Source organism: Mandrillus leucophaeus, unplaced genomic scaffold, assembly GCF_000951045.1.
Source record: "Mandrillus leucophaeus isolate KB7577 unplaced genomic scaffold, Mleu.le_1.0 Scaffold145, whole genome shotgun sequence".
NCBI classification, from domain to species: Eukaryota; Metazoa; Chordata; class Mammalia; order Primates; family Cercopithecidae; genus Mandrillus; species Mandrillus leucophaeus.
Window position 1 is genome coordinate 1236452 of NW_012101421.1, and position 8265 is coordinate 1244716.

The following is an 8265-nucleotide window of genomic DNA, read 5'->3' on the forward strand; positions in this document are numbered from 1 at the left end:
GGGTGGATCACCTGAGGTCAGGAGTTCAAGACCAGCCTGACCAACATGGAGAAATCCCGACTCTACTAAAAATACAAAAGTAGCTGGGCATGGTGGTGCATGCCTGTAATCCCAGCTACTCGGGAGTCTGAGGCAGGAAAATTGCTTGAACCTGGGAGGCGGAGGTTGCAGTGAGCTGAAATTGTGCCACTGCACTGCAGCCTGGGCAACAAGTGCAAAACTCTGTCTCAAAAAAAAAAAGTCCATTTTTCATACAGCAGTTGGAGAGATCTTTAAAAGCGTCAATCTGATTGTGCCATGCCACGTTCTCACTGCTTAAAATGCTTCCAGGGCCTCCATTGTTTTCTTTGTCGTCGTTTGTGTGTGTGTGTGTGTCCACGAGTCAGTTTCTTTGTAAATATATATTACATCTCTAGAAAAAGAATCCCAGGATTTTCCCGCCTGTGTGTTTTCGTCTTGCTTCTTCATGGTCCATGATGCCAGCTGAGGTTGTCAGTACAATGAAACCAAACTGGCAGGATGGGAGCAGATTATTCTGCCATTTTTCTAGATCTTTGAGTTGCACATCAAATCTGGGGCTAATCACTCCACACTTGTTTAGCCTGCCTGTGAGGTTCACAATTTTCCCAGCTCTGATCATCAATGATTTCAGACTCACCAATGTAACCACGCTTCATTATCACAGTTAGAAACCGGATGATGACTTTGGAGCATGGCCCAATAAGAACCTGGTGTTTGGCATTGTTGATTCTCTTGAGAGCATCAGCCAGGACATTTATGTGCACCATTGTGGTGATGTGGAAAGATGGTGGAAAGAGGTTTTTTGTTTTTTTGAAACAGGGTCTCGCTCTGTCTTCCAGGTTGAGTGCAGTGGTATGATTACTGCTCACTGCAACCTCGACCTTTTGGGCTCGAGCCATCCTCCCACCTCACCCTCCCTAGTAGCTGGGATCACAGACATGCACTACCATGCTGGGCTAAGTTTTAAAATTTTTGTAGAAACTCTCACTATGTTGCCCAGGTTGGTCTCTAACTCTTGGACTCCAGACATTCTCTTGCTTTGGCGTCTCAAAGTGTTGAGATTACAGGTGTGAGCCAACATGCCCAGCCTCCATCATTATGAGAATAAATTCTAAAGGCCCTTCTATGCCCTTCCATGCCCTTCCAAACCCTTCACAGCCTGGTCCCTGCCTACCTCTCTAACTTCATCTCATTCCACTCTCTCCCTTGATCCTTATACTTCATCCACATTGTTAGGTTTATTAAACACACCAAACTTACGGTGAGTCCTGTATCTTGGCACTTTGTATTCCTTCTGTTTGAAAAGCTCTTCCCTGGGAGTTTGACATGACTGCCTTCTAAATTATTCAACTCTCAGCTCAAATGTCATCTTCTCATAAAGGAATTCTCTTGTAATTCCAGTCAAAGTCACTCCTCCACCAAATTTGTCTATTGTTTTATTGTAATGTCTCCATAACTGCACTAGAATGGGAAGTTATCTTATGCATTTATTTTCATTTTTATTGTTTATTTCCTCTCTCTAGAATATACAGTTTTGATTGCAAGTATTCACCACTAAAGTCTACAAAATCTGAAACAATGGCACATGTCAGGTACTTAGTAAATATTTCAGCTGTCTAATCTATCATGAGAACTACTGATGATATATACGCATATACATCATCAGTGTGTGATGATAACACATATATAAAACATCCAACATGAAGCAGGAGGATTGTTTGAGTTCAGGAGTTTGAGGCTATAGTGCACTATGATAGTGCCTGTGAATAGCCACTGTACTCCAGCCTGGGCGACATAGCAACACTTCCCCCCATTTTTTTTTTTTTTTTGAGACATGAAATCCCAGCACTTAAGACAGAGCCTTGCCCTGTCACCCAGGCTAGAGTGCAGTGGTGTGATCTCAGCTCAATTCAACCTCTGCCTCCCGGGTTCAAGCGATTCTCCTGCCTCAGCCTCCTGAGGAGCTGGGATTACAGGCATGTACCACCATGCCCAGCTAATTTTTGTATTTTAGCAGAGGTGGTGTTGGCCAGGCTGGTCTCGAACTCCTGACCTCAAGCGATCCACCCACCTCGGCCTCCCAAACTGCTAGGATTACAGGTGTGAGCCACCTCGCCATAAAACCCCATTTTTGAAACAAGAAAAAAATTCTAATATTACCAGTAATCAAAGACATTAACTTGACCACTCTAATCATGTACCATTTTTCTCTTTTAGCATAATGTGTGGCATAGTGTTACCTCTAATAAATTTTTTTCTTTTTTTGAGACATGGTTTCACCTTCTCACCCAGGCTGGAGTGCAGTGGTGTGACATGGCTCACTGCAGCCTTGACCTCCCAAGCCCAAGTGATCCTCCTGCCTCAGCCTCCTGAGTAGCTGGGACTATAGGCACACACATCTAGCTAATTTTTAAAATTTTTTGTAGAGACAGGGTCTTACTATGTTGCCTAAGCTGTTGCAAACTCCTGGGCTCAAGTGACCCACCTCAGCCTCCCAAAGTGCCGAGATTACAGGCATGAGCTACCAGGCCCAGTCTTCAATAAATATTTTTTGATTCAGTCTATTAGCAAAATTTCTCAATTAATAATCCCTCATGAAAGGATGATATGGCATATTGTGCTGGTGATAGTGGTATAACTTACACATTTCAAAGCAAGTTGGTAGTGATATCTTACCTCTTGGCCCAGTAATTCTACATCTGGAAATATTTCCTGGCACTCTAATCCAAATGGAATCTATATGCAGGATGAAATTTATTGCAACACCATTCATAACGACAAAAAAAGGAGTGGTACGTAATAAAGTCTAATAACGGTTAAATAGTGGCACTTTTTTATTGTTACTGCCATTAGATAAGTGAATATCCTTCCTGTAGGATATAGCTTAAAAATAGTAATAATAATAATAAAAAAGATCGGTGAATACATCATTCATAGCTGGGCATGGTGGCATGTGCCTGTAGTAGTCCCAGCTACTTGGGAGGCTGAGGCATGAGGATTGTATAAGCCCAGGAGTTCAAGGCTGCAATGAGCTATGATCATGCCATTGCACTCCAGCCTGGGCAACAGAGTGAGACCAAATCTCTAAAAAAAAAAAAAAAAAGAAAAGAAAAAAAAAATACATCATTCAGTTTACTGTCAAGTTAGCTTGGAAAGAAATGTGTATCTTTAAATTACTATATTTAAACTTTGCTTTAGTTAGTTTTAATTTAATTCTCATAGAGCAATCCTTGTCACTGCTTCTGTTTTAGGAAATATTTTATTGTTGCCCTAGTCCTTCCATCCCCAACACATCATGTTGTTTCATTCCTCTGTGATTTTGCACACTTTTTCCTCAGCCTGAAATAAATTTCATTATTTTTCTAAAGAGACTTCCTTGACCCACCCAAGTAGAGTCAGTCACACCATCCTTTATATCACCAGTATCCCTTGACCATACATCGATTGCTATAGGTATCACATTAAATGTATCTGAGATCCACGAGATGGGGAGTTCCTTAAGGGCATACGTTGAGATTTATCTTTGTAATCACAGGGCTTTACTAGAAATTCAATTCATGTGTCAATCTGTTCAGGCTACAATAAAAAAATACCAAAGACTGGGTGACTTCAGTAACAGATTTTTGGACAGCCGACTTCTCACTGTGTCCTTACATGGTGGGGAGGGAGAGAAAGAGAGATCTCTGGAGTCTCTTATAAGGGGATTAATCTCCTCTCAGGGCTCACTCTCCAGACCTCATCTAATCCTAATTACCATCCAAATGCCCCATCTCCAAATACTATCAAATGGTGGGTTAGGGCTTCAACATATTAATTTTGGAAGACACAAGCATGCAGTCCATAACAACATGTTCATTGACTAGATGAATGAATGGCTAAAAAATGGATGAAAATATTCATGTTAGCTTTTCAGTGTACTTTCTTAGTAATAAAACCTACATGGGGAGCAAAATTATAATGAAGAAAGCAGCCGTATGTCTAAATTTGTGCATTATTGTTTCCGGAAGTTAGCACAGTGTCATGCATCTCTGTAGGCACTACATAAACATCTGATAAATAAATTAGTGACTAAGTAGTTTGATAAGCTTACATAAGATGTTCTTGATGAATAATGTCTTCAAGCCAGATGCATTCCTTCTCTTTAGAGATATGCCCATCAAGTGAACCCAACTACAGACAACTTCTCTCCTGGACAGAGTTCTAAAGTAAAGATTTAGTCCAGTGATATAGCTCTTATAGGAGAAGCAGTATTATTTTGTGTTCATTTTAAAGCTACAGTGCTAGTTCTGAAGTACAACTGTATATTATATATTATAGTTGCTGAGTTTAATTGGCTCTAGATGATACAGTGTGATAATCTGCTACAGAGTCAACCTAGGTAACCAAATAAAATGGACTAACCTAGGTAATCAGGTAAAATGAAGAAAATATTTAGCTCTCATATCCACTATGTTTTTGTTTTCGTTTTGTTTTGAGATGAAGTCTCGCTCTGTCGCCCAGGCTGGAGTGCAGTGGTGCAATCTTGGCTCACTACAACCTCCGCCTCCTGGGTTAAAGCGATTCTCCTGCCTCTGACTCCCGGGTAGCTAGGATTACAGGCACGCACCATCACGCCCGGCTAATTTTTGTATTTTTAGTAGAGACAGGGTTTCACCATGTTGACCAGGCTGGTCTCAATCTCCTGACCTCAGGTGATCTGCCCATCTCGGCCTCTCAAAATGCTAGGATTACAAGTATGAGCCACCATGCCCGGCCTATCCACTATGTTTTGATATACCTCTAAGGGTGTTTCACTTTGTGCCTTTGAAACACTCTTAGTAATGTATGCAAGAAGGTCAAAGTCTTATAACAAAATCATACTGTCCTTTGACAGGATTTCAAGGATGTATCCTCCAGAAATTTTGGCCTTGAGGCATGCTGGTTTTAAAAGTACCTTAAAGAGAGGAACAGTAACTTTCTAATTTAAAAAACTTAATAAAGTGATCAAACTCTTAGAAACAGAAAGCAGAATGGTAGTTGAAAGTAGAAAAGGGGAGTTGTTTATGGGTACAGAGTTTCAGTTCCGCAAGACAAAAAGTTTTAGAGATCTGTTGCATAACAAGGTGACTATAGATAACACTACTGTCTTATACACGTAAAAAAGGTTAAAAAAGGTCATGAAACCCCGTCTCTACTAAAAATACAAAAAATTAGCCGGGCGTGGTGGTGGATGCCTATAGTCCCAGCTACTCAGGAGGCTGATGCAGGAGAATGGCATGAACCCGGGAGGCGGAGCTTGCAGTGAGCTAAGATGGTGCCAGTGTACTCCAGCCTGGGTGACCATGCGAGACTCCATCTCAAAAATACATAAATAAATAAATAAATAAATAAATAAACAAACAAACAAATAAGGGTCAGGCGTGGTGGCTTACGCCTGTAATCCCAGCACTTTGGGAGGCTGAGGTAAGAGGATCACGAGGTCAGGAGTTCAAGACCAGCCTGACCAACATGGTGAAACCCTGTCTTTACTAAAAATACAATAATTAACCGGGCGTGGTGGCGCAGGCCTGTAAGTCTGTAATCCCAGCTTCTCAGGAGGCTGAGGCAGGAGAATTGCTTGAACCCAGGAGGCAGAGGTTGCAGTGAGCAAAGATCTCACCACTGGGCTCCATCCTAGGCGACACAGCGAGACTCCATCTGAAAGAAAAAAGGTCAGAATGGTAAATGTCATGTTTTGTGTTTTTTAAACACAAAGAAAAAAACAAACAAAAAATCTTAAGCAAATACCACGGCGTATATATAGTTCTATGATACCCAGTTTAGGAAATTATAATTGTCAGTGAAATTTAGGAAAGAAGAAATGTCATCTTACTGGCAAAGTTCTTAGGGTTTCAAAAATAAAGTATTTAAATATAGAGACAACAACTTTACTCTCTGTTGCTATTTTTTTCACCCACTGGTCTCTCTCCAAACTTTGGATGAAGCTTAAAGCACAGAACATTGTTTGCTTGTTTCCCCCACCATTTGCAGTGGTTGTACCATCTCTTAGGTATTTATTGAGTTGCCAGTTATAGTTAGTATCACCCCCATTTTAACTTAATTACTTTTTAAAAGGCTGTACCTCCAAAAATAGTCACATTCTAAGGTACTGGGGGTTAGAACTTAAACACAGGAATTGGGGAGAGAAAAGGATACAGTTCAGCCTATAAGATCTATTACAATTTAAAATTTTTAATATTAAACTTTCTCTGTTCAAATTATTGTGTGGTTTCTATCTCATGATTAGACCCAGACTGATAAATCAGATTGTGTTGATTTTTCCTGAGTACTCTCAATAAGGTACAACCAGAAATTTACATTCTTCCATGGAGATTTTTCTGGATGTGAGTAGAAAAAAGGAAGTTGGGAATTGAGAATGTGGAGGTCCGAATGAAGAAAGTAATCATTTTATGGACTGAGGTACAGACGTCAAGTTCTTTGATTCACTTCCTTTTCTGTATGTAAGTGTGAAATGCTGAGTGGGAAAGTTTGAGATCCTGGCAACTGGAGTGGGAAGGCATGAATGGAATGGAGGGTTTGGGGAATCTTGGCTCCCTGAGCTACATTAGAGGACCTCACACTGGCTTCCCTCCTGGCAAATCAAATAGGATGTCACTACCAGTACAAAATACATTGGACTGGTATTCAGTACATTACACTGGCTTCCCTCCTGGCAAATCAAATAGGAAATCAAAACCTCACACTGGTTTCTCTCCTGGCAAATCAAATAGGATGTCACTACCTGTAAAAATACATTGGACTGGTACATATATACACACACACACAAACACACATACATATATACATGCACACACATCATATATATTATATTTGTATTTATATTATATGTCTGTTTAAATGTAAGTAGAGAGTTTATTTGGGCCAAGTTTGAGGTCTGCAACTTGGGAGCGTAGATTCAGGATGCTGTGAATTCAGATCACCAGGCAATATTTTAGGGAATAGAGAAGACCTCTCTGCCAGCCCAGTTAGTCTTCTTCATGCTGTCCTGATATAAAGTTTGTCAAACAGAGTGTACTGGGATATGTATTGCCCCCAGAGTTGCTGCTAAGAAATGGAAACTCTATGGGTGTAGGCCAGCCTTGGCTCTTCAATTTAGCAGCCCTGCTGACCTGACATTTTTGGTGTTTATTTTTAGGAATTTCCCCTAAAATGAAACTGATGGTCAGGTGACTAAGTTTTTATTAGAATTATAGCACTGGGAAAACACAATTTGTATAACAGGCCTGTGATTTATTAAAACCAGTTCTTTGGAGACCCTAAGGTCCTCAGGGCATTTTTGGACTCCAGTGCCTTTAACAAAAAGTGAATTGTAAGTGAGATATATCCATCCTCTCTCCCCCAAACAGGGTAGTCTCCTCTAATGTCCTTTCAGATGCTCCCTTGACAATAGAAATAATCCCAGAAGGCAGTATCAGAGAAGCTAGATTTGTTGGCAATAGAGCTCTCACTGTTGCAATGTCAACCAAATGATGCCCATGAGATGCTGTGGTTCTCTGCTTTGCTTTATTAATTCTGTCCAGCAACAGATGGTACATGTCCTGTGGTTTCTTCCCCCTTTTCCATGTTCTAAATGGAAGTTTTCATTGTAGTTGTATTTGCTCTCCATTGTGGTATATAACAGATGGTTGATAGGAATTACATTTCTTATTTGGTCTAAGGTTGCAGTATCATGAGATCTCAAAGTTGGACCAGATTAAGACCCAAGTAAAGGGAGAGTTAATTTTTTTGAGATACTGAACTGGAAAAATAGTGGTCTCATGACCTTGTGACATTGCTGCTAGGAGGGACTTTGGATTACCTCCTTTTGATAAAATAATAAATGCCTATGTATTGAGGGGAAGGCTGGAATAACTGAACTTCATGTACAGAAAGAAGGGCTTATATGTGTGCTAGAGGGTTCTTCTGTTTCCCTAAAATGTAGGCTTTGTTTGCTTTTTAAAACTGGTGTCAGGTTTTTGCCTCCAGTGTGATAGTGGAACTAATCTTGTTATAGTTGCCTCTGTCCTGGTGAGGAAGCCAGGGCAGAACAATGCCCAGAGGATGTTAGTAAATGTGGAGAAGGCCAGGCGCAGTGGCTTATGCCTGTAATCCCAGCACTTTGGGAGGCCTAGGTAGGCAGATTGCTTGAGCTCAGGAGTTTGAAACCAGCCTGGGCAACATGGCAAAACCCCATCTCTACAAAAATTAGCTGAGTGTGGTTGTGTG

The 8265-nt window shown here is 40.7% G+C and overlaps 1 pseudogene; it reads right to left on the reverse strand.

Annotated features, from left to right (window-relative positions):
* Positions 1-404: 404 nt before the first annotated feature.
* On the reverse strand, positions 405-788 carry LOC105535342 (annotated as a pseudogene).
* Between the last annotated feature and the right edge of the window lie 7477 nt (positions 789-8265).